The sequence below is a fragment of the Xiphophorus maculatus genome, chromosome 4 (genome assembly GCF_002775205.1).
Source record: "Xiphophorus maculatus strain JP 163 A chromosome 4, X_maculatus-5.0-male, whole genome shotgun sequence".
Classification (NCBI taxonomy): Eukaryota; Metazoa; Chordata; class Actinopteri; order Cyprinodontiformes; family Poeciliidae; genus Xiphophorus; species Xiphophorus maculatus.
The window spans coordinates 14,702,609-14,730,004 of record NC_036446.1 but is presented as its reverse complement, the minus strand read 5'-3'; the positions used below and the strand labels follow the sequence as shown (position 1 = coordinate 14,730,004).

General features: G+C 37.4%; 1 protein-coding gene across 1 annotated transcript in view; it reads right to left on the bottom strand.

Annotated features, from left to right (window-relative positions):
* Positions 1 to 223: 223 nt before the first annotated feature.
* Positions 224 to 27,396, bottom strand: part of LOC102222700 (transcription factor Maf) — a 90,717-nt gene continuing 63,544 nt past the window's right edge. Inside the window, exon 3 of the mRNA XM_005804959.3 lies at positions 224 to 8,515. The gene's annotated coding sequence lies outside the window, so the exon portion shown is untranslated. The remainder of the gene's footprint in view (positions 8,516 to 27,396) is intronic.

The following is a 27,396-nucleotide window of genomic DNA, read 5'->3' as shown; positions in this document are numbered from 1 at the left end:
CAATATTCCTCCATTTTTACATTTCATCATAGATGTAATTAAAATAATAGTTAAACGCAAGTCAAAATTTGATAAAAAAAAAAAAAAAAAACTTTTTATAAGCTTGGGTTGTTTACAGTTTCTACATTCATGTTCAATAACTTATTTTTTCTTCTTTTCTTTACATGCAAACATTTAAAGGGTAAATGAGAGAAAACATCACACAGCTTGACATGTTTTCTTGTTACAATACTTATTTATTAAATTTAAAATATCTTTAGCACAGGTTAGAAATTAGATACTTCCGTCTACCATGGGTGCCTTGGGATTTAACATGGTTCTAAAATGGCTTACAATAAACACTCTTAAAAACCACCCCACCACCCACCCTCTGCAAAAAAATCCAGTTTTCTCCGTTGCTCCTTACATGCAATGTCACAATAGAGCTTCTAGGGCAAAGAGAAATTTTGGATATACATCTTTTTTTTTTTTTTTTTAACTAAACATTGTTTTACAAAAGCGGAAACAAATTCCAAAATGAAAAAAAAAAGTTATTTACTTGAGTACACTTTCCATGTTAGTAATTATTGGAAAAATCTGAATCAGCAAAAATAATTGTTCTATTCATGTAAGTTGCATTTATTTCCAGTAGCGTATCCTTTCAAAACTACACTTGATATAGCTGGTGATGTGCCTTCTTTTCTGCTGACACAACTCTAATGGCAGCTCAGTTTTGAAAAATTGTATCTGTTGTGTTTCATACTCAGCTATTAATAGGAGTATGCATGTCAGCATGCAGTGGCAATCAAGAATTAAACACAAAACAGCCAGAACACCAGCTTATCCTCATTTTGACTGCTACTTACACTATTCCACAGACTGGTAATTTATTATCATATTTGGCCTTACCTCACCTCTTGGAGAAAAAAAAAAAATCAAGTAACATGAGCACAGCACTGGAGTAAATGGCAGGCCAATGCAATACTTATCAGTAAGAAAACATTACCAGCTAAGACATATTTTTCCCTTTTTGACATCATTACAAACCATATTGTTGTTCACAATTTATTATGCTGTTTCCACTTTTGCTTTTTGTCATTATTACATGCCATATGAGCAGTCTGGATTACAAAAGTACCTGAACAAATTGCGTGTACATTAGCATGCATAGCTGTTTGTTATTTACATTTTATTTACAAGATTGACCTAAGAAAAGAAGGACCTAGAGTACATTTTGTTTCATGTGTTTCATTTACATTTCCAAGATGGAGAACAGAAACCAGCCTCATATGGATTTGCAGAGTACACAGGACATGCACATAAAGTATGCTTGACTGAACAACTTATATTGTTTTATACCCATCACTGAAAAAAGGAATAACTGAACACTGTAACAGGCTGTGTCTCTGACCAGCACCATCCGCATTGCATAACAAAGATCTATTTTTTCCTTTGTATTGTGCACCAGCTTGTAAGCACAGGGGGCTTGGAAAGGTTAATTTACGATGTTAACCGTGCCGTGAAGGGAAAAGCAAATAGGAAAGAGCATGCACAGCACCAGAGAAGGACATTAAGCTGTGGTTACATCTTTCTCTTTGCAACTCCCTGTATCTGTCCGGTGACAACAGTAGGTCCCCCCTGTTGTGTACAAAGACACAGGGCTATCACCATCCATCATTGTAGACACGCTGAGAGGATTTTACACAAGTGATCAGGCTGTAAGCAGGCACTCACAGCAGCTAACATCGTTTTATTTTCTTAAATGCTATGCTTTTTAGTAGCCACAGTAAAATGCCCGTATTAAAATAAATAGTAAAAATAGAAATAATAATAATAATTTTAAAAAAAATCTAAAGGACAATGTATCTTAATAGAAAAAAGACAATGGTAAAATAAAATAATTTCTTTTAAACTTACAATATAATGCATTGGCTCCAAAGTGTCAGTATCAGGTTGTATAGGCATGTTTCATATTAGCTAATGAAAAACTTTTGTTTTGTTTTTTTTATCTAAAATAATGAATGAAATAAATTTACTTCCAGTGTTAAAAAAACAAACAAAAAAAAACATTTTCCATTTAGTGATTCTAATGACAGTATTTTTAGGGAAGAGTATCCTGCTCATGGGTCATTAAAATTATTGCTCATTTAGCAAGAACATCAGTATCCCGTCCTCAGTTTTCCCCACTGCTACGAGTCCTTTGTCCATCTCCAGCTCATTTACAGTCAACCTCTAATATGGGCAATCAGCAGCACTGTCCTCTCACTAGGGGTCCATAAACACTTGATTTCACAGGACTGCCTTTGATCAAGGAGTGAGGTGACTGCCAGAGTATGTTAATGTGCTTTCCCATAAAGCTTATCTCTGACTGGGGTCAGGAAAGGCCAAGTGGCAAGGGGCTGATTGCCATAGCAATAAGACCCCAGAATCTGTTACTGCAGCTTACAACCCCTTTGATAATATAACAGCTACCCATAAGGTCTACCTTTTGATAATCATACCCCTCATTCAGGCACATGTGGGAAATAATGTGGACATTTACCACAGAACAATTGAAATGAGGGGTGAGCACAAATTAACCTCAAGCAACAGCAAAGGGGCTCGTAGTGGTGGGATATCATAAACTTTTAATTGTTCACGAGCAACAGTATTTTAAAAGCATGTAAAAACAAAGTGATGAGCTGACCCTTCCAAATGATCAACATAAAGTAAGTAAAGTTACGTCCCTTTGCTATTTAAAGAAACCTTAGTTTTGAAAACATTACGTTTTACTTTGCACATTGAGATGCATAACGGTAGCTCTTTATTTTTTGCCAGGTGTATATAATGATATCATACAATTTAGCTAGCAAACGATGGGAGCTTTGAAACACAGTTGGAAGACATATGGTTATCCCCTGCTGCCTACCACTCTCAGCTCTGTAGGGGGGCCAGAAGGGACATATTTGTAACTTTCTGGACACCACAAACTTTTCACTTCTTTTAAAACTGAAGGATTACACCCTGATCACAGCAGGGAGAACAGCACGCCTCCATTAAAGAAGCAGTTGAGCCCCTTTAATCTGTATTTTACACCCTGAAGACAAGCTGAAACATCATTTCAGTAGTCATGCCATCTGATCAGGCTCAGATAGCAGGAAAAGATTAAAATTAAATCTAGACTGTTACCTTTCTTCCAGGCCCTTTGTGTTTGATCCTCAAGTAAAGTAAACACAGACCAAAAACCTGCTCCTTGTTTTTCATGTGCATTAGCTACATCAATTGTTTCTCAAAGAAGGCAGATTGGAATCTAGTTAAGCTACTTTTTGTGCCAACAATTTGCTCTCTGCTTTCTGGCTCAGGTGCTAAAGACTAAATAAAGCTGTCAGAAGCCAGACTGCACAGTCAAACTGTGCTGACTGAAATGGTACCTTTTGACAGCTTCTGGCAATTTATTGCTCTCCTGTTTATTTGTTTCTCCAGTGGCAATAAAGGTATTAAGCATAAATCCCAAGTCTTTCATAAACATTTGCATAGAAAAACATACGTACAGATTTGAGCAATTTCACCACAGTTAATTCTGGTTTCCATGATTGCCTAATCAGAAACTAAGGATTTAGTTTACAGCATTTGTCAGTGGCATTACACTAAGGTCAGCCCCAAGCATTTCCTACAATTGAGGCATTTTGGTTAATCCGATTCTCTCCACCCCCACCTTCACCCCCAATCTTCTTGGGAGCCCATCTCATTTTTGCGAAGGGCTTGGTGGCTCACTGCCCACATAGAGCTCAAGCTTATGTATGGGGCAGAATAAGGAGGGAGTAAGGGCTTTACAACGTCTATTATTCATTCCAGTTATTAGCTCTGTGACATAAGGAGGCCTTCTCTGTCTTTGCTGTGGCTTGTCTAATAAAACAGCTCTAACCCATAGTATCTCTGCATCACCATCCATCACTCATCAAGCTCTTTTTTTAAATTCTTTTTTTTATTTTTTTTACCATAAACAGCTAAATGAGTTACAGCTCACACAGTTGGGGGTGCCTGGGTTGTTTAGAGATTGTTTATGTGAATCATTTATCAGAAGTTTTACTTCAGCCTATTGGTCAGGATTAAACAAAAGCGGTTGACATGGGTTGCTGCTCTGTGTAATCCTTTCACCTTTGACTCCACTCCCACTACCTCACTCAAACCAGTGGCCAAGCAGTATTAAGTGGCGGATGTTGTTAAAAATTATGTTATAAACGGATTATTCAAGATTAGTATTACACTCCTGTCACGTAAACAACTGCCACTGAACTGGTTAGGCCTATGCACTGTGGGACATAAGCTGTCTTAAGTTTGTTTTGGAAGTAGGAGTTACATTACACCTGAGCTGAACACATTCTATTTGCAAGGCAGAAAGCGTTGGGATTTCCTTTTTTTTTTTTGTTTTGGCGCTAACTCAAATGAGCATTTATGACAGATATTTTTTAAAATATATTTTCTTTCCTGTTCATTTTTTATATACTACACCAACAAAGGTATGTTGTAATAGGCGTGCCACTGGTTTATTGAGATACAAAAATGTATTACTTACAAATTTTACTAAATCATATATTCTCCCCAGCCATAACAGATTATATACTTGGGAGCTAATGTGCAAACTTTGACTTCACAGTTCAAGCTGCAACTTCAAGGAGCATTTTTGTTTTATATCTGTCCTGGACTTTGGATGTTCTGATTCCTAACTGAACAGGAAGCATAAATAGCCTTGACTAGATTTGTGATGTTCTTCTCCAGTATTCATGCCTCCAGGTGTACTCTATATGTTGGCCCAATGTGTCTACCTCAAGCTGCACAGAAATATAAAGTGCACATAGGTTAGCCAGTGATCACACTCACAAACTGTTCAGCGATAATCACACAGTATGGCCTTATTTACCTAAATATATGAGGAAAATGGTAGTCAAGTAAAGTGGAGAAAAGTTAACCAGCACTGAGCTTAAAGAATAGCTGCCTGTAAAAATAATTCCTAATCATCCAGCATGGAACAACAAAACATCTTTCTGCTTCTTGCTCTTGTTTATCTTTTAGACATGGGTGTAGCAACTTAAAAAGGTCAATATCACTCAGGCTTCTGTTAGCTTACTCAGAAAAAAAAACAAGATTGCAGGGGCTTCTTTATCCTGGTACCCCACTGACTAAAGAGAGGGATTGATGACTTTGCTGAAGCCGATTATATCTGTCCAGAAAAAGAGGGCGATGGAAAAGAGATGAAAGGATAAAAGGTATAGTTGATAAAGACAGAAATCTGGTATTATAAAAAAATCAGTGGCTGAGAAAAAGGGGAGCCAAGTTTCTAAGAAATAGGGGAAAGAATATGAAGAAAAAACGGGAGGCTGATTAAGTGAGGCTTGAATAAGGCAGCAGACGAGAGAAGGCAGCGGATGGGGCCCAATAGGGGGTAAATCGGAATCAGTAAGGCTCAATATCGTAGTGCCCTTGCACCCCTCCTCCCTCCTACAATATCCATCATGATAATATACATACAACATAGCTCTCTGGGTAATATATCTTTGACCTGTGATTATGCTAACAGCCTATTGTTTACACACTGAACAATCCCATTATGTAGGCGATCTGTTTACATATAGTCTTGCTGTTTTGATTAACATGGTTTGAACATGTGTATATGAGATTGTGTAAGCCAAAGACCAGGGAAATACTTACTGTGTATTTGTGTGCACCCAGATCTACATGTGGAGGTGTCCAACCCTGTATTCTCCATGTGAGTGTGAAGCGTTCATCCAAATCTATTAGAAAAAAACATCTTATCCTGTCACATACTGGTATATCTTAAAAGAAATGGGACTTTGTTTAATGTCTAAAAACGTGGAAGGCGTGGAAGGCTTGAGTCTGAGAGACTCACTCAGTGTCTTGTTTCTTCTCACCTGTTTCCTGTTTGACTGACATGTTCATCCTGTTTGTGTTTTAAATCTTCTTTAACTAATCACTGCTAAGACATGAGCCCAAATTTGTTTACGAGTTGACTGTAAATATTTCATGTTATTCAATGTGCAAAATTTGACTAAAACTGTGTACCTTCATGGTCTCAACAGTAGGATATAACGTCACATCTAACCAAATTTTCTGCTTAAAAACATCTGTGTATTAGAGTGTGTTCTGAATTAATGCGCAGGAATTAGTCATGCCTGTATCATTTTCTGTCTGAAAAGAAAAACTCTTGATCTCAAGAGTCTTAAGAGTTTATACTGTATTTCCTTTAGTCATTTTTATTTTTACTTGGGGAAGTTCTGTCACTATTTCTAGAAGTTTAAGCAAATGCAGCTGTCAGGGTTTAAAAAAAAAATCACAGAGGGTAACAGGTATTTGACCACAAGGCTGAACATCTGGTTGAGCTAAGGGGTCTGCTCATTAACAGAAAGTTAACCTCAGACAGGACGTGAGGTCATAGTAGCCCAGAGAGTTACATTATGGTGTAACAGTTTGAGGTCAAGGGGTTGTTGAGCTCTCCAAGGAGGTCAGAAAAACATGATCATGTAGTTGTTTGGATCTCTAAAATTCTTCAACGTTGTCTAAGTAAATTTAGTTATTTTCCTCCCTATCCTTTCTCTAAAGCCCTGCCTTTCCTCTTACTCTCTCCTCTTGGACCTCTCTGTCAGTGTGTAGACTCATTGAAATGTGCAAATCCTTTTGACACAAGATGAATAGACAGTTGTTGGCAGGACGCCGCATGCCACTTTGTTTGCTGCCACTTAACTGGAGCAACCCAGCCTGCCTCCCCTTTCTATTCTCCTCCTCATGCTTGCCATGGCCAAGTTTCAGCCTGACATTAGAAGGGAGGGTGTGCTTTCCTTTAATGTGTTTAGATTTATCAGCTCTACAGGTAAGTGTGGGGGGAACAAAAAAATTGTTTTTTGTACACTACTGTACATTTTCAGAAACAGAAAAAAGGGGATAGAAAATTAAGAAAGAGTGTACATTGGTTCAGTCAGTCAACTGATTGACTATGTGCATGTACTCAACTATGAGTAGTTGTTATGTTCCATCTACAAGTTAACATGCAGAGTACAGCATCTGAGACTACACAGACTCATCCTAGTGTACATATATACAGCAACAAGCAATGAGTGTATTAGTTTTTAAGTGAATATTTGATGTTTTCTCCATTGCTATACAGGAATCAGTGCTGAACTTCCTTCATGAGGCTCTCATTTTTTTCATGCAGCAAAATTGTGGACTGTGGGGATAACAGAGGGAGTCACTGGTAGGACACGAATTTCTTAAGAGGTAGAGAGGATGCACGGTGGCGGAGAATTGCTGTCCAACAAGTTACAATAGCTTTCCTCTGTTGTCCATGCAAATGTTATCTGCCTTCGCCAGTGAGGGACTAATCATTGAGGTCATCTGTTCGTTGGCTAGGTGTTTCATCTGTCAGTGCATTTGGTTATCATCAAAGTTCATGGAAGACGGAGGATAACTCCTCATGTCCACATTGCAGGAATTCCATTTTGCTTCCCCATGTGTAGGCTCAGGTATAGAGCACAGTTTGGAACCGTGCAAAGAAAAATGTGTCCCAATAAGACAGCAGCTTTGCTTACAGCAGTTATGGGCATTTAGAAGGAGGGCACAGTTATTGCATTGGAAATACACAAATTACATACAAGGAGAAAATGTCCAATACTAACATTAAATCATAGATGAAATGCTGAACATTGTGGTTTTGTCAGGCCAGTGGATTGATGGCATTTCCCATTCACCTTGTCTTTCCTCATTACAAGATAGAGACAAAACCAAATGTATTTCTGGTGTTAGAGACCTATAATTAATCCCTTTATGCATCTACTCAAATACAATGAAAAAAAAAAAAATTATAAAATACTGAGATACTGAGTGGTTTACCAATTCGGGGAATGCAAACTATAGTCTTGTCCATGCTGCTGCTTTCACTCATTTCTATTTACATATACTAATGTGGATATTAGATAGGAAGACTAGGCTGTTGCTTAAAAAATAAAAATAAGAGCGATACTTTTACATATCAAATAATGATACCAAAGACAATACAATTATACTTAAAATGAACATTTCATGGGCTTTTGACTCATAAAATGTATTCAGGTTTTGTGAGGTAAATCAATTCATGAGCACTCACTCCACAGTAATAAGGTTTATGAATTTGGTGACAACAATTGAGTATGCTGCCTGTTTCAGGAAAAAGGTTGTTTTCATGATTTATTTACAGTAGCATGCATCATTGATCTTCGCACTCAAAAGAAAATAGTCTTTCGAAAGTATTTATCTGGTGTTTTCAATCATCTCATGATTATGAGTCTCTTATTTTTTTTCTTTTGTCTTGTTTTGTACAAAAAGCTACAGGTAAAATATCAAGGAGGGAATTCAGAGAAAATGCCACTTTCAAGATCTTCAATGTGGGGGTTTTGAGAGAATCTAGATGGTCTTCTTTGAAGTTCTTCATTATTAACTTTGTGCTTTGTAGGTTTCTTGGTGCAACTGGTCAGCCACTTGGATGCCATCATAATCCTTGTTGTGTTATCTATAACAGAAAGAGGAAAACACATTAAATTGAGATTCACACTATAGAGTTATGCTGTAATGCATGCTCAGAAATAAACACACTCAGAAGATCTACTGCGACACAGTGAGTGAACTCCAAAATATGAGATATTCAGGACAATTGCCTTGATTCAGTCTTGTCTTCAAGGGTCTATGCTCACACACATACAGTGAGTCACAAGCACTGCATTTTGAGAAAGACGTGGGCTCTGCTGTCACCAGTGCCAGTTTAAAAACAAAGACAGAGTGACCACCCTGTGAGTGTACACTGCGAGCCAGCTTGGCTGAGATTCAGGGTGACAGTGATATCAGCATGGGGGGTGACTCCTTAATCAGCTTTAATTAAGGCCAAAGAAAGACGAGCAAATTCCTGAACAGCGTGTCTACTTTATATCTACTGTATATCATTCAATCTGTTTGTGGTTTATCCAAATACAAAGCCAACGTACAGTTTTTTTACTAGATTTGTGTTTGAAACCATACAAAGTTCAGTGTGATTGTTCAACAACACACAGTGTGTGAGGATGATTCATGTTGCCAGGAGTAGTGCCTGTGGGTGGGCCATTAGACACAGAGACTGCAGTGGAATTCAGCTACTGCCTACTGGAGATCCAATTACATGACCCTACTGTAAAGGTGCATCCTGCACCTATTATAAATCACCACAAACAAAGAAACTATTGACATTGCATTGCATACTATTACACTTCCCCTCATTCCTGTAAATCATGAATATATAAACATGTACAATGCTCTTATTAAGTATTTCCTCCCGATACATATTTCTTCTTTTATTGCTTGTTTTGTCATATGTTTTGGATCATCAAATAAATTTTAACCTAAAGATACCCTTAGTAAATACAGAGTAGTCTTCTGTAATACCGTTCATTAAAGGAAATAGTACAATCCAAACCAACTTGGCCCCATGTGAAAATATATATTATCCCCCTTGCGAAATTAGGACTCAACTGAATCCAATTATTTGGTGAAATTTTATGAGCTGCATCCAGGCCTGATTGTTTCCAGGCCAGTAAAATGAAGAAATGAAACACAATGTGTTTGACTACACATGGCAAACTAAAAGATGGTAAAGGTCTTCTCTCTCCTCTATGAACTTTTTTCAATATTTTGAATAATGATGTACTTGTCTTTAAGACTCCAGCGGACTACATAATAATTCTTCACAAAAGGAGCAGTAGTAAACCATCACAAAAAATGCTGATCAACCACAGTTATTTCAAGATCAAGTCAGTAACTCATTAAAGATATCACAAAATTATTCAGAACACCTTATGTTGCACTGCGAGTCTCACCTGTCTAAGGTGAGGTCAGTGTTTAGCATTCACCATTAAGAAAGACTAGATAGGGTGGTGTAGAAGCAGAGTGTGGGCCTCATATATGAAGGCTGATAATCTATGATGCAGTTTCTGGGGTTTGATCCCAGACCTTGAGATCTTTGCTGTATGTCCCTCTGCCTGCTCACCTTCTCTCTCAAAGTCTGAGGGCTGATAAAAAAGGACAAGTGACCACTGCCGAATTAAAGACCAATTTTTGACCTTTCATTCATCAGCAAAATTACCAAAAAAACAGTTTCAACAGTCAAATAGTTTGTTAGCAAAGACTACTGCTTGGATCTCATTTAGTCCAGTACTCAAACAGTCCAATTCTGAGACAGTACTGAGAATGCTCCAGTGCAAGTGTTTAATTTTATCCACAAACACACAGTGTTGGACCTCAGTGCAGCTTTTGACACTGTCGACCACAACAGAATCAGATTCTCTGGTACAGTCCATAACTAGTTTGAATCTTATCTAAACTACAGCACCTTATTTGGTTCAATAGGTAACTTCTCATCGGAGTGGACACATGCAGGGCACCTCAAGATTCAATCCTAGAACCCCACCTATTTGATATCTACATGCTCCTGGTAGCTCAGGTTATAACACGTAATAAGATTAGGTGCCATAACTATATAGATTATATTTAATTTTGATCAAACCATAATTACCATGATTTACCGCTCTTTAATTAAATCAGTTTTGATCCTTTCCCTTGGTGTCATGGTTTGGTCAAGCAACACTGGGTGAAAACAGTGCTCTTCACCAGATTAAGCTGTTGTCTAAACAATCAGTTACATCCCTGTACATCAGCCAGGTACAGCAGATGGCCTTTCCTCTTTTAAAAGATTTTCACCACCTTTACAGGGAGTTTTAGTTTCTTTAGCTCTGTGGTCAGAGAAGAAGCACAGAGTCCCTGGTCCCTAAATGTAGGACAAGATGCTTTAAAAACAGCTTTGTTCCTACTGCTGTTATTGAAATGAACAAACTGATTTGACATTGATGCTCTCAATAGCTCAACAAATTTGACCTAATAGTACAATTATTATTTCAACACGTTATTTATGTAAAAAAAATTCAGGTTTTACTCTCCTCTCATTTGTTCTTCTTCATTTTGATTATGACGGAGCCTCTATCACTACTATTTGTGAATAGTTATTTGATGTGTTCTTACATTTTACAGTGTTTGTGCATAGATATGTATGTTTTGTACCCCTGCAAAACAAATCTACCTTTCGGTATGAATAAAGTAACCTAACCTTTAAGTTATCCAAATAGATTTTGTTGTTGTGTCACCGCAGCCTTTGGGTTTTTATGGTTCCAACTAACAATTACTGTGTTTTTTCCAGCTTGGTTCTGTCATTTAATATCTTCTCAACTGACAAGATATTAGCTGTTCACATGGGGCTTTCTCCAACCACTGACTGAGAACAACAATCGGCAGGTCTCAAGCCTTTCAAGACAGAATGCTCTCTCAGACTGTGTGATAGCAGTGTGATAGAACTGCAGGGCCATTTGGACCTCCAAAGCCAGGTGTTAGCACTTCAGCTCTCTGCTTCATCAATAATTGACAGAGGCAAACCAATCAGAACAATTTGCTCCCCACAGCGAAGTGCTAGAGCAGCCTAACACCAGTGAATCATTAATGAGGCAATTAGATGAAATGGTTAGACGCTTAGCCCTCAGTAGCAAAACTCCTATGACTTCACTGCGATTGTTCTGCTTAAACAGAAGCTGCATATGATGAAGTAATGCACAGGCCAAAACACACCAGGAGAGAGACAGAATACAACCACACAGCTATGCCTAGATACTGAGCTCTGTTTTCTGAAGGCTGGTAAACAACTTGGTGCAGTGATGCCAGCCCTCCATCTGTTGACCACAACTCAGAGGACCAATAATGGGAACAAACCCAATTGGCCATTACCATGGGAGATTGACCTTTATTGGTTGTTGTTACCACTGCACGGACTGACAGAAGCTGTCTCCCGGGTGACTCAAGTGTGGGAGAGCCTTTATGGACATGGATGCAATCGACCTGGGTGACATCACTCAAACATGGGGAAAGGAACAACAATAATGGAGAAAACGGGGTTTGCCTTTGAAGAACAGAAATCCTGGATTGTTGTTTGAGAAAGAAATCAAAACCCTGTGGGAGCTGCTCACAAAGCTTCATTGATTGGTTTTATTGGAACCATTTCATAGTTTATCAATGCTCATCTGCCTGTTCTCCTAGGCCCAGGTCCAGTACAGGCTCAATTAAACCAGCCACCTTGATCTTAGGAACAAACCAAGCGAATACAGGATACAGCATAGATTATTCCCAAACACACACTCCTGTATGTTGCAGGACTATAAAAACATTTAAAGGAATTTGCAGTGTTAATGTTTTCAGTATTTAGTCCAAAAGTTGAAGTAATAACATCAGTGTCAAACAAAAGATTAATAAATAGGAGAGATTCACTGGACCATGTCTTATTTTTGCTTTTTGGATTTTATAATTATCTAGTTTTAGTGTTTTTGTCAGCATTTAAAAAAACAACACAATAAACCAGTATAAAAACACAATAAACCGGTATATGTTGGACAGAGAGTTTGAACATGATAAAAGATCCCATCATAGTTTTGAGGAACAGTTTCTGTGGAAGATGGGTCTTCAGATATTTTAGGTGCCCTATTCCTGACCTTATGTCTGTACAGATGTAGGAAAGATCAGGCCTCTCTGGTTTCAGTTTGGACCTGTCCTGCTTTGTGGCTGAGCCACGTGATGGTCAGTCACATGTCAGAGTATGGAAGTGTAGAAGATTAGTAGCAGTCTCTACTGTGGTTGTGTATGTGTGTGGACCATCTGAGCTCCCTAAGAAGAGTGGATCCTTGGAATCGAAAATGATCCACAGTAGACACTATGTTGTTGAGGATGGTGAGGGGCGGTGGCATGGAGGGTGTTCACAGGAAGTTGACCTTCATGTCCATGGTCTTGAGAGGGTTAAGTGCTATTAATTTCCTGGTGTGGTCAAAACTTCCTGTCCACACCAGTCGACAAGTCAATTCACTTCCTGTCTGTATGCAGATTATTATTGTCCTGGATCAGATCAATGTCATCTACAAACTGTGGGAGTTTCATAATTTGGTCTGGTGAGATAATTTGTATAAAGAGAGAAGAGGTGTGTGGAGAGAACACCCACCAGGGGTGCTGTTGGTTCTTGTGGAGGAGAAGATGGTGAGTCTCACTTGCTACCTTTAAATGCTTCAGTAACAGGTGTTTAACATTTAAAAAAAAAGGTTTTATCATCTCTAGTGGCCTTTATTTGAGAGTGGTCAGACAGGAAAGCAGACTGTGAGAGAGAGGGAACACGTTCAGCATAGGTCACTGAGCTGGGTCTTGAACCTGTGACGGCCGTGTGGAGGACCAAGGTCTCCATACATGTGTCATGTTTTTCCCCTGCTCCACCGGAGTACCAGTTCAAAGATCTTTATGACAACAGATATCAAGGTGGCTCAGTGTTCAATCCTGAAGCTGAATATCTCTTGTGAACCAGGATGGTGGTAGAGGACTTGAAGCAGGATGTAATCACACACAGTTCCAGAGACTTGTTGAAGATCTCAGTGGTGCCAATACAGTGTCTCAGGTAAACTCCCTGTTAAGTTTAACTGTCCCTAAGCACGGTTGAACTTGCGGCACAGATTAATTAGTGAATTAATTATCTCCTCTGTCAGGATCTTCAAAGGTCTAGTGATGAACCATTTACTTAGTTAAGGGGTGGTGAACAGGGGAACATCTAAAACATGCTGGACATCATTTTTGAGAAATAGAGTTTTGGGGAAAAAAAGCTATTTAGGAAAATGTGTGTGTATTTTAAAGCCTTAGGGTATATCCTTATCCCTTTTTAACTTTTCAAAATCCACAATTAATTTAGTTCTTGTATCTCTTATCATTCCACATGAAAAAAGAACAGTAAAATTATAAATAAAATACCAAAATTGATAAAGCCATTCATTTGGTGATTTGATGAGTTCAAACAGATGACTAAATCAACATTTATAAACAGGATGATACAGTACTGTAAGAAGCAAAAGAAAGTAAATTCTACTTAGTATATTCTTAGAGTACACTGATAAGTAACTGGCGATAATGCAACAAAGAGACATAAATAACACTGCTGTCTATCATATCATTTAATCCCTATTTTAAGCTTTTGAACTTAATTTTCTGCAAAGTTTGATGAACTCCCTTTAGTATATTAGTTAGTCACACTTCACATAACATCAATTTATGAATATTTTAGTACAGTTACGAAGGGTGTTGAGTAGAGTTAAAGAGAAACACTTCTTAGGTCCTTTTTTCAGGGGAAATCATTGCTGTTACTACTGTCTAAATTTGATTATCTGATATGTCAAATATTATTAAAAAATAGTTTACTGAAACAAACATATAATTTCAGTCTAGAACTATTTGTAATCTTCAAAATTCTGACCAGCTTTTCTGTGTGATTGAAGAAGTAACTTTTTTTCTTCCTGTTTTTAATAAAAAGTTAGTACAATTTGAATATGAAGGAAAAACTGTACATCCAGCAGATATTTGATTAGGTATACCTGTTCAGTTCCTCATTTAACACTATTAATGAATCAACCAACCACATGACCACAATTCCATGCATTTAGGCATCATGGTGGGGAAGATCACTTACTGACATATAAGCCAAGTATCACAATAAAAAAAAGGGGCGTTTGAGTGATTTTCAATCTAACGTGGTTGTTTCTTCCAGACGAGCTGGTGTGAATATTTTAGAAACAGCTGAGCTCCTTGGATTTTCAGGCAGAACCATCTCTTCAGTTTACAGTTCACAATAAGAAAAAAGCAAATTATCCAGTAAAATATGGATGGACATGCTTTGCTGAAGACATAGGTAAGAAGAAAACAGACAATCTGGTGTGAGACATTAGAAAAATGCAACAGTTTAAATAACCACTTGCTACAATGAAAGACATTCAGAATACATACCGTCTCTGAATGCATAACACTTTGGACTTTTATGTAGAAAGACAACAGCTTAAGAAGTCCAATCCAGACAACACTACTGTCAAATACTAACAGAAAACTGGAACTACAATTAGTCAAATCATATCAGGTGACGGGATAAACGAGTGTCAATTGTAACAGTGACATTATGATAGGAGTGTCAGAATTTTATGTAAAAACATGAAACATTGTTTTGACAATAGGACTGTTGCAAACAAGTAATCGAGTGATTTATCGATTATTCTGACGATCAATGGAGTAATACAACAAAACATTGATAAAATAAAATGTTCAGAAATGCACTTATTAAAAAATGTCTATACTTCAGTTTTTAGTTTGTGTGTTCATAAATAAATAAACTTTGTATTCATAAATACAGTCATCTTCAGTTACTTTATTAAATGAACTCTCACTTTGGCCAGCCATTTATTGCTTTTGTGTCCATGTGTGTTATTAAGTGGCAGGAAAAAAAAGAAATGTTAGTGTGATTGAGGAAGTATCCTTTAAAGTTGTTTTGAGCAAAGCTCAGAGAACTAAAGATTTACATTCACAGACAGTGTATTTTAATCCACCAAACTTTAAAAATAAACAAATAATAAGCACCCAAGTAAACTGAAAAGCTCTGCCATGCCTCAGATGTATTCAGGAATCCATGAACTAAAATTACACCTCAGCTGAGACCCTCTTCCTTTTCAAACCACACTTTTTTTTTTAATGTGGAGTCTACACTTCTTCCTTTGCTTACCGCAGCTTCCCCACAAATATCATTTTAACATTTCCATGTTTACAATAGCAACAACTACAAAGACTTTTTCACCCCAAAGCAGCCCACTGCTCACATCAATATACAGAAGGCACAGAACTGAAACAGTTCACAGGCCACAAGCCACCTAGACTTCCCACTCCTCCATCTTCTAGAGTGGGAAAAACAGTTGATGTTAAAAGCTTAATGGCTTTGCTGCTTATTGTTTAAAAATCACTCACAGTATAAATGGCTGAAGAACAGTCATCATTGGCGGCCTCAATTATACATTAAAAATAAAGTTATGACCTAGTAGCTGAATTATTAATACCGACAACAGGAGCAAGAGCACGTTGGCAATGTGTCATGTATTTTTTGCTGATGCTTCATCTTGTACACATAATTTTTCATCTAAAGAACTTCTGAACTCTTGATCTGTGAAAGATGGAAAAACAGATCACAACTGTTGGAAATTTAATGCAATGAAACTGGAAAAGGGAAACAGATAATGTAACATTGAGTAACATGATGGAAAATAGCAAGGATTTAAAAAAAAAAAACAAACTGCTGAGGCTTAGAGTTTCAAACTTAAAATAAAAAAGTCAAAATTTTTTTCAACGGTTATTCAATTGTTATTGTACAGCATCAGTAAAGAAATAAGGTTAAAATGTTCCAAAGCTTGGGGTCTGGGGACTGTCCCTTTTTACTGACACATTTCCTGAGATGCAAATGCATGTTCATGTCAGTAGCCTTTAACATGGTTTCTTTTTTTCACTGATTCAGTTAAATTTTCTAATACTCAAGCAAAGGAGTGGATACGAGAAAGATAGCATATTGTATTTAACTTATAAATAAAGAGTTTTAAGAACTGCTTTGCCTTGGGTGTTTATGTTTCAAAATGGATAAAATAAGCAACACATTTGGGGCCAAAAAGGTGTCTACCTAAACAAAAGATACATGTACATGTTTTCATTTCTGTCAACATATATGCAACTGTTCCTGTTATAAAAGGAATAAACCATGCACCATGGTTTAGATTAAAAGTGTTCTTATTTTGGTGTCCAATAGTAATTTCTTTAACAGAAATGTAAATTCTAACTATACAATCTAATCGAACATAAATTATGAACCGGAAGAGATTGTAAGAGCTTGTCTTAAAGAACTTTTCATGGAAATTCCCCTCTTAATATTAGACATGACTTATGCAACAATCAGGTCTTATCTTGGAGGATGTTTTGAGCATTATTCTAGCGAGTGATCCGTAGGTCATCAGGGTAAGTCAGTGCTAAAGATAGACAAGTGGAAAGAAAGAATTAACCAATCACATCCTGTGTTTTTAGAATAGGGTACAATGTGGCCGACACCAGTGTTTCACAATCTGGGGCTGCACTGCACCTACTGAAGAGTTAAGTTGAAAAATTACCATCGGTCATGTCCTTTTTTTTTAGTTGATGTATGTATGTATTTAAATACATATTTGTGTCTACACACAATCATGTAAACTATAGTTGAACCTCTTCAAATCTTTTCAGATTACAACCAAAAAAGTAAATGTAAAATTTTGTTAAGTTGTGTAGTGGAAGGGAAATGACACATGGTGTTGATAATTTTCTAATAGTTCAAATGTGCATGCAATTGAAACCAGAGGTTTTTAAAACCACATATCCTACTTCTTTACCTTTTTTTGCTACTTCATGTTGGCCAAAATAATAAGCATAAACACAACAATAGCATTCTTTTCTTGATCAAGAGTCAAGACTATGACACATATGCCAAATTTTTGACTTTTTCAAAACAAAAAAAATAATAATAATTGATGTCGTAGGAAAGCATGAATGTGATTTTCTTTGAAGTAACATTAACCTTCTGGTTAGAAACCAAATCTTTTTCTTGGCAGCTTTTGAACTACAGGCATCTGAAATGGCTAAATGAATCATCGGTCTCTATTCTAACAAAGAGTGGGAGGTAAGTTGATGCGGAGTTCAAAAGATTCAAGAATTTTGGAGTGAAACTTGGCTATAAAGCAGGTCTCTGTCATTTCTGTCACAAAGTAGCATGACCAGACTGAACTTCTAGCCCAGTTTGGGGCATTCATATTCAAACATGAAGCTTTTCATGATTCACCAAGCAGCGACAGGAAAGAGATGTAGTGGAAATTTGCGTCAAAGCATCGCAGGTCACATCCGGACATCAGTTATACATGCCTGTCTCTTTCCGCCCTACTCATGAGCACCTTTGGATGTGCAGCATAGACTTTAAAAGCCTGCCGGTGGATATTTTTTTTTTCAACTTTGTCGGTTTCAGCTGCTGTGACTCAGCTTCTTTTAAGCCACTCTCTTTCATCTCCATAGCTGCTGAGAAGATCTTATTTTTATTTCCGATAAATGACAGATTTTTTTGTTGAACTGGCTAGAAGAGGCCACCGTTAAGCTTTCCACACCTACACAGTAAAGAGATTTTTCACCTGTTTCATGAGGGGTCAGGCTCTCTCTTTGCAATGTGCAGTAAGGTTCATTTGCAAAGGAACCAAGAGGAAATCAATATTATCACACTGCTAAAATAAATTCATGTATCACCTATCAATAATTTGTATGCCATGCTATAATTGAAGGTAAAGAGTTTTTTACAGTACTTATATTGCACAACAGACCTTAAAATCGTCATGAGAAAGAGCCTGTTAACCCTTACTTTATTCTTGTAAAGTCCTAAATGAGAAAGTGACAGGCTTACGTATTTCTGCCACCTCAAAGAGAACAATACTTGTCACTGTCTCGGATATTTTTCTGAAGATCACACGGACTTTTAAGGTTTTAAAATCGCATGTGAGGAAAGCATTCCCTATGCCCTTCCTGTGCTGCAGATAAAGAACAGGCGTTTGAGTAATTATGGTGCATTATCACCAAGGAACGTTCATTGCTACATTTTAAGCTGCGTAGTGAGCTGTGACAAACGAACGACCAGTTTAATTTCTGTCAGGAGGAAAAACACATGGCTGGAGCCAATGAAGTCAGCTTTCTCATTCTGCGACTGACTGAGACCATCTGGACCAAATAAAGTTTTTTCCTTTGAATCAACAGCTGCTAGAAATTACACAGGGAATGCTCCCTGTCTTTATATCAATATTCTTTTTATCTCTTTCATTGCGCTCTCTTTAAAAACCAACAATGTTTGTTTTATGGTTTAAGTTTAGTGCCAGATTTGATCTGTGATCACAGAAGGAAGCAGAAATAAAACATAACCATCTCAACGCACTTGTGTTTCCTTTTCTTACTCGGTTCATCTCTTTCACTATACCAAGTTTTTCCTCCGACCCAGCCTGCTTTGTGCTGGTAATCGAAGGTTTGACGGTGTCAGTCAATCTGTCAGCAGCTGACAGTTTTACAGCACATGCACTACACTGATGGGTACCATCACTCATGTAACGATCGGCCTCCATGCTAAAATCAAAAGACAAGAGAGAGCGAGTGGGTAGTAGAGGTTTGCATATGCGAAAGTAAAGGCAGTTGAGTGAAAATAACAGCCCGCATGCCTAAGACAAATATTGGGAGAGGAAATGGGTATTTAATTTCAATATCATCTATGAAACTTGGTAGTGTATATTTGAAAAAAAAAAATCTCATGTTGAAAGATCGGTTTGAGATCAGAGGTAGATTTTCCTCTCTGCCACATAGAGGAACATCTACTTTCCACTCACCAAAGAAAAATTTGTTCCACCCTATAGGCAGATATTACTACCTAAAACATTTTATTATGTCCTGGACAAGGCCAAGATTTGTGTATGTTTCATTTCATCCTCTCTGTCCCTTAAGCCATTTGATATGCAGCCTAAACCAATAGTGAGACAAACCATATTTTTCTTAAAGTGTAACATTAAATAAAGCTAAACTTTTCCTATATTTTGCCTCTGAGGATTACCAAAATTGTTTAGTTTGCTAAATATCAAGAAACTGATTGACTTTTAGACACTTATTTTGTTTCTTTATTTTTTTCTATATTTTCTTTGTTTTTGGGAGAATTGCGCTTGGATAGCATAACTTGTGTTAAATGTTATGGATATTTTTTGCAAGCTTCTCATAACAAATTGTGCAAAACACATTTAATGCAGATATATCTGAATACAGACCTAAATGGCACAAACAGTGTTCTGTAAAAAAATAAGTGTTTAAAGGGAGGTATTATGTATTTTCATTTTATAGCTCAATCAAGTAGCTGTTACCTTCAGCTGTTATAAAAATGCTGCATATATCAACCATAACTTAAAAGAAATTTGACTTCTCAATTTGCATCTTAACATCCGTCTCTTTAAGAAGCTCTGCTCTTTCCGACACTGCCTTCAACACAACAATGCCTTTCCATGTTGCTGTTTACAACCGTTTGAACTGAGAGGTGCTTGCACACCTACAAAATAAGCAGATGTGCATGATAGATGTTTGCTAATTGTGGTTGGTGCCAGTCTAGAACAGCTGTGTGGGAGAGGGGCAGAGCAGGGCAGAAGTTTGGCTGGAGACTGCAGCTCCAAGGAGGAGCTTTGTGGGAAATGGCGGTGCTTTGTCAGAGCAAATATTTAGGTGATTCTGAATGGCTGCATAGGAGATTCAGTGATTCTTCAAACATGCATGAATGAATCGAAGCAACAACCCACATGTCTTTGATGAGAAAATAACATTCTGGCTGACTTAAAATAGGAAAGGTTTAGTTCCCCCACTTCTCTCCACTTTTGAGAATGGAGAGAAGATTCTGTCTTTTCTTATAGTCTAAGTAAAGAATCCTGTTTTAAAAGTTGCAAATTCATCTCTCCTCCAAAAGTGGACACCAAATGGTGAGTTGTTCCCCAAATAGGTTTTCTTTTATTTAAACTATACATCAACTCATTCAACTGTTTGGACATTTCAAACAGCAAAAATATATAAATGGATACATTTTAGTCATAGTTACAGTATTTCCTGTCTAAACATGTTGGGATTAGCTTGCATTTGAGACTTGTTTTCAGCAGAGGTCTTGAGTCATTAAGGTTGTGCTGTAATTTGAAACAAAGCACAAGCAGTTGTCTACGCAGAAGCCTGAGGGAGAAGAAAATCCTAAGTGTCCCTTAGAAAGCAGAATGTAAGAGATGCCCAGAGGAGAAAAGGCAATTGAGCCAATCTGTTTGTCTGCTGATGGTAAAAAGGCAGAAGCTTCTTGCCACCCCTCGCTGTCATATGGGAGCCAGGTCCCACAAATACATGCTTAATGACTCGATTTATTCACTTTGTCACAATCTCTTTCTTGCTGTCTGTCTTTATAAATGATTTTGTCCATATGTTCGTCCAGTTTTCGTTCTGCATTGATAGTATAGGGGAAAGGGTTAACATGTTATGTGCAATCTGTAGTGTGCAAAACAGTAAATGCTACTAGAAACAGAAAAAGTGCAATTCTGAATTTTTAGCTGGTAAATATTGTATTTATAGTGAAAATACTCTTCTTAGAACATTGTTGGCTATGTTTCTTGGTCCAAAGCCTGTCATCTCTCTTGTCAAAAAGTAACATTTTAAGTGAAATACTTCAGTTTCAGAATCACATCATTTTATGTAATAAAAATGGATCCTTGAGTGTTATGGATGGATGTATTACTACATAGATAACATAGATAAACAGAAAATAATTAGTGACTGTCCTATTGTGCCTTTATGTTATCTTTCTTGTGTATTAAATATTTACTGTTTTCAAGTTTCTATTCTTTCTTTTTTTATCATTTTTAAAGTTCTGTTGGCTCTAGAGGCCTTTATTTGACAGCTGTCAGACAGGAGAGAGGGTCGTGAGGGATGGGGAAGACCTGTGACAAAGGCCATCAGGCTGGGACTCGAACCCTCGGCCACATCGAGGACTAAGGCCTCTGTAAATGAGTTACGTTTCTTAACCCTGTGTGGCCGCCATGAACCCTTTTCTGAGAAGAACTTTATTTATCAGGAGTTTTTTTTTAATTTGCTGTAGTTTATTAGTTTGCCACCACTGCACACAACAATAATTGTACAGCATAAGATTCCAATCAGATTTGGGTTGTATTCTCAGTTGTGATCTTGTTGAGCTTTCCTGGGTCTGAGTAGTTCTCAGTAATTCAGTCACAAAAGTGTCAATTGTGTTTTTAGGAATAGTGTGATGCATGTCAACGGCATCTGGGCCAACACTGGCAGGACAGTGATCAGACTATAGCTCTGGTAGTTCTCTCAAAAGCTTTATTCTTAAATCTATGCTGACAGGCAATGACATGATGGAGATTGGGTTGGTGAATTGATTGTGTTCTCTCTAGCTCTTTCTTTCCACTCCCTCAACTCCCCTTTTTGTCCCATCGCTCTGTCTTCTACCTCCTCCCTTTCTCTCCGTTCTTCCCTATTCCTCACTTGGATATGTCAAACGCAAGATGTCAGATTATTTCCCAACAGACACTGTGCTGTGTGACAGAGGACTCAAGCTGTATATCACGAGATGACACCTCCTTTGCCTTCCACCGTCTCTTCACAAACAACATCAAATATCACCAGCCCTTTTTGATCACTTTAAAGGCTGTATTAGTAAAGGAGCTAGGGCTTAAACAAAGACAAACTGTTTCTTCTGCCGTGTTTGTCAGAGGGCCATAAGTGTGTTTTGAAAGCTTGCCTACTCCAAAAAGGAAATAATAATTTAATATTGCATAGCATGGTACTTAACAACCCTAATTAGAAACTGGAAATATTGAAAAAGACAGTTATTCTTTACTAAATTCTAATGTACATTTGAGTTAAATTAGCACCTGGGGTACATGCAATTAAATTATAACATTCAAATTATTTAGGGACTGTCCATCATTATTTTAAACTTCATATGAACTTATTTTTACAAAATGTTAGGAGGGGTGTAACGTTTAGAATAATGCTTTTACATCAATTCTGCTTTAAAAAATAGTCACAGTTTTGCAATATTCAGTTCAAAAAACCAAGACTTAAATCACCCTTCACATCAGATTGAAACATCTTACAAAAAAACCCAAAAAACTATTTAGTTATAAACTTGTGGACACTAGCTGCCTCTGAGCTTCCTCAGTCCATTCATAAATCTAAAGTGGAGACAGTGTAATCCTGCAGAGCTGTGACTTCACAAAACATATACAGGGACAACAGAATGTGTAGAGTAGCATCGACATCAGCATTGCCTTCCTGTATAATTATTTTCAAAAGAGCAATGACAGATGAACTCAGTGTGGCAATCTTGTTGTTGCTTGAGTAAATGTTTCATAGAAAAATATCTCACCTTGTGTGTGCTGCTTCACAGACTTTAGTCCTTTTCCAGAAAGCACATAGTACATGCATCTAATGCCACTGTACTTGTTGGCGTGAAGATTGTGGATTGGTAATTTCAGCTGCTCGGTGACAAAGCTTGGGAATTATTTAAAAATCGCCTTTGTAGCTCTAAAGTCTTTGATGGCCTTGCACAGGCCCACATATCATACCACTGCTGCTACAGGCTCCTGTACACTACAACCAGAATCCAAATTTACTGACACCTTGCTAATAAAGCGCTACAATTTAAAATGCAATTCTTAGATAGAAACACATACTAAATGAGGTCTAGAAGAGAGCATACACAGTTCTTGTTCCATGCCAGAAAAGTATTCTAAGATCCCATAAAGACAAATTCCCTTTTGGCTTATGTTGTGGAGTCCTTATGTGTGGAAGGCCTTACCTTTACTCAGTAAAATCAGAACAAACTACAAATATCCACTTTGTTTCTTTGTCTTTCTTGACCCAGTTTCATTTTTTTTTAACTGTAACACTGTCGCATTGAAAATAAAAGAGAAAAAGAAACAATTCTCAGTTTCATTGTGGGATATTTATCACCCCTTCTTTGTATGTTAAATATAGAAACAAAACTTGTATGAAACATATCGGTCTGAACTGTATAGATTGTCAAGTAAATAAATAGTGTATATAGTCACATTTTACACAGTTCTCCCAACTTTACTGGAACTTTGGTGTAAACTTATGTAATAAAAATAAGATTTTTATTATTATTATTTTTTTTTAATTCTTACTAAAACTTGGCTTTAATCCATACTTTGTAATTTGGAAAACACTGAATGCTTTGGCACAGAGTGGGGTTAACCCAGTATCGAACTATTCAGCATATTGTTTCTGTGACACCTGTCACCTCAGATTAATAACTTCAAGGTCTGTGTTAGTGAAGCATGCGAGGATACCAGAAATTACAATACTAATTCAACTCTAGGGATTTACACAGCAGCCTCTCGCAGGATTTATGATGAAATTGAGCTGGCCGGAGACGGTAAGGAAGAGAGCTTAATAAGGAGGTGGGGAGGGGGAGCTGATTAGTTCAATAGGAGAAGCTGTGTGTTTGTAGTCCTGTGATTATTATTGTGTTTCTCATCGCATAATGAGTCTGAACAGTGCAGTTAATGGTATTATTGGCGGGCCACCAGAAACAGGTTGTATATAAGCTTGATGGCACTTTTTCACCGGTAAATCACTCCAGTGCACATGGCAATATTTAAATCTATGTTATTAAAATTGTTGGAACAACACTATCAGATTTATGTTGTGTTATTTTATTATGAATTGATTATCATCATCACAGGCATATCTGATTTGCGTGGAGGCAGCTGGAGCGTGGTCGGTTTAATCCATTTTGATTGCTCTGCAGAGGAATTCAGTTGCCTTGCTTGAATGGACAGCAGCTTGCTGTGTACCTCCGATGATTAGCTGAGAGAAGAAAAAAAGGCTGCACTGTTTTTCCTTTTCTCCTTTGTTTTCTTGTATTAGGGGTATTTGTTTCCACAACCAGCTCAGTTACAGTAGTCTGTAAGAAAAACATCTTTAATATTCCTGCCCTTATGTCTAGGAATCAAGTCAAAGAAAATTCACGGAGAATAGAAAAAACATAGTCATTTCTTATTAATATCTCCCCTTTTACTATACTCGGGTCATTTATCTTTGTAAGACTGGGGATGAGAGGACAGTTTAAGATCATTACCAGTTTGTTGAAAGTATTATGAATCACTTCAAATCAAAAGCCAATTGTATTCAGAGGATGAAGACAAATGAAAATGGGCTGCATAGAAACTGGTTTGTAAAATAACTCTACATTTATTGAAAAAGAAAGGAAACAATTGAAGAAATCGGGGGAACCAAACACAAGGAACTAAGGTCTTATCACTCTGCAACAACATGCCTTGTTTCTGAAATAACCTGGTAAGAATCTAATTATATTCAAATTACTTAAAAAGTATAAAAATTAAGTGCATACAATGAGCAAATATATAATCTTTGCGAGGAAAGGAAGCCATGCTGTGAATTATTAGATACTAATTCTGACTTTACTATTGTGATTCACTCTTTCTTGCCACATTCTCTGTCTTCTTTCTCCCTCCCTTGTTCTCCTTTCCTCCTCGATTCTCTTTTTCCTCATTCCCTCCTTCTCTGATAGCTCAATAACAGGTGCCACGCTAAGAGAGCTGTTACAGCCGTCCCCGAGTGGTTGTGTCAGCAGCAATGTTGGGACTGTGCTTTCCAAGTTGCTCACCATGCAGGAAAAAGAAATGAGAGAGTGAGGGGGGAAAAAAAGATCTCCGGTCCCCAAATGATGTCCGTTGGGAGCCATCGTGCGCTAAATTTCGCCTGGTGGTTCTCCCTTGTTTTTTGTCTCTGGCCCCTAGACTCCGATTTACAGGCTGAGCCATATTGGACCTTTCTGCATGGTAGGGTCCAAGCAGCTGTGTTCAGCAAGAAAAAAAATGACAACGACAAAACATAAATAAATAAATAAACTAACAAGTAGCTAATGTTTATTTTTTTCTCACTTGAATAAGGTTTTTTTGTGTGCCGACTGCAGAAAATGAAGTATAGCCTGACCTGAAGTTAAATTAAAAAGATTTGATATCAAAACTAAAGGAAAAAAAAACTGCTGTGGAAAACTGAGTGCCTGAAACTCCCGAAAGCACATCAGAATAAATTCATGAGGACTTTTGCGTCTTTGTCAGACTTTCAAAGTCAATTTACCCCTTACATCCACCTGATATTTACATCATCTGCAACACAAGTTGTACTTATGATTACTCATCTTAACATGTCTAGATGAACACTTTCAACGATCTTGAAAAATGCAAATGAAGCAGCATTTGTGAGTAGGTGCATCAGTGTGTGTGAAGCCTGAAGCGGGCAATAATCACAGCCAGATTGTGTGCAAACAAGTGACGTTAAGTACCTCAAACCTCAGCAAGTGACAGAAACATGGAAGAAAACACACCAGTCTGTTTTGAGCAACAAAAATGGGTTCATATTGAAATATTTTAGATTCTGTGATACATTTATTAAATCCTGCAAACTCACAACCAAGTAGAAAATATTGTTAAACTTCAGCGGCAAGCAGGTGCAGATGTACAGTATATGTTCCCAGCATCTCAGCATAATTTATATATCTTCCTTTTTTCAAGGGTATGAAGATATGTTAGCATAAAGGTAGCCTAAATTTAGCTTTCATACCATCAAGGGAAGGTTTCAGTTTACATACACAAAAATAATAAATTCTAAAGGTGACCTGATGGGTTTCATTACAGCTGATTGATCAGCTTACGTGAGGGTGTCAAGAAATGGAGAGAGACGAAATGCTTTCAGCATCTAACATTGGACACATGGGCCATCTATCACTGGCACAGATATCAACCAGGTGAGTACAGCACATCTTCTAGATGACATTTGTTACATCTTTGAGATTTTGCATGTTTAGATTTAAAATCATCTGTTACAGATTGAACTCAGTTTAACAATCCTAAATTATACAAATAATGAAAAATAACACTATTCAAATAAAAATGACCTCACTCAATTTGATTTTATTTTTCATGAAAATAGGTTTTGTAAAGTGCTTTGAGTCAAAAGGATTTGTATTAGTGGAATACCTTTTTTTTTTTTTACTTTATAAACTTTTTTCATAACATTAATTGAAAAGAACTGGCATGGCACATGTTCCAAAGTGGTTATTTTTAAGAATGTCTCTGCATCCTGCATGAGTTTTGGGGCCTGAAACAGCAGTCTCTCTTGTGAACTAGTAAATAACCTGTGCAATTTATCATAACAACAAGTAAATGTCAAGGGCACAGGAGTCACTTTTTGTCAAGGTCACACACATAAATAAACAGTAGCATGCTTGCAAAAACAAAACAAACAAAACACACACACACGCGCATTCACACTACGCTGCATTGTGACCACAATGTACCGCGTAGAAGTTGAGGCACTGACAAATCGCTGAGACCTGAAAGTGGGGCCGAGGTGGGACTAATTGAAATGAACTTTAGGAAAAAAGGGGGAATGGGATGGGGATATCTAATTAGAAAAGAACTTTCTATTCTGTGTTTGTGTTGACATCATGGGGTCTAAATTTAAGCTCATCCTTGCTGAGCCAAACCTGGAGATGCGCACAAACTTTGCATAAGTATGGCGAAGGAATAAGGTCACCGCTTTTCCTTAGTGGAAACATATTTTCCTTGTAGTCACATGCAACACTTTTCTGGAATTTGTGAGGGGCCCATTCATTATCCACTGCTTGTCCTGAGAGACACAGCAGTGCATCTGGTACCTCGGGTTGTGTGAGTTTATGTCTTTGTGCCGGGTTGAGACAACTGCGCAGAGCGTCGTGCTTATTGGTTTACACACTGTACAGAACATCTCTGTACACCTGCAATGGCAACAAAGTGATTGTGGCTGGAGGATAATATCTGAAGTGCATTTGAAAGT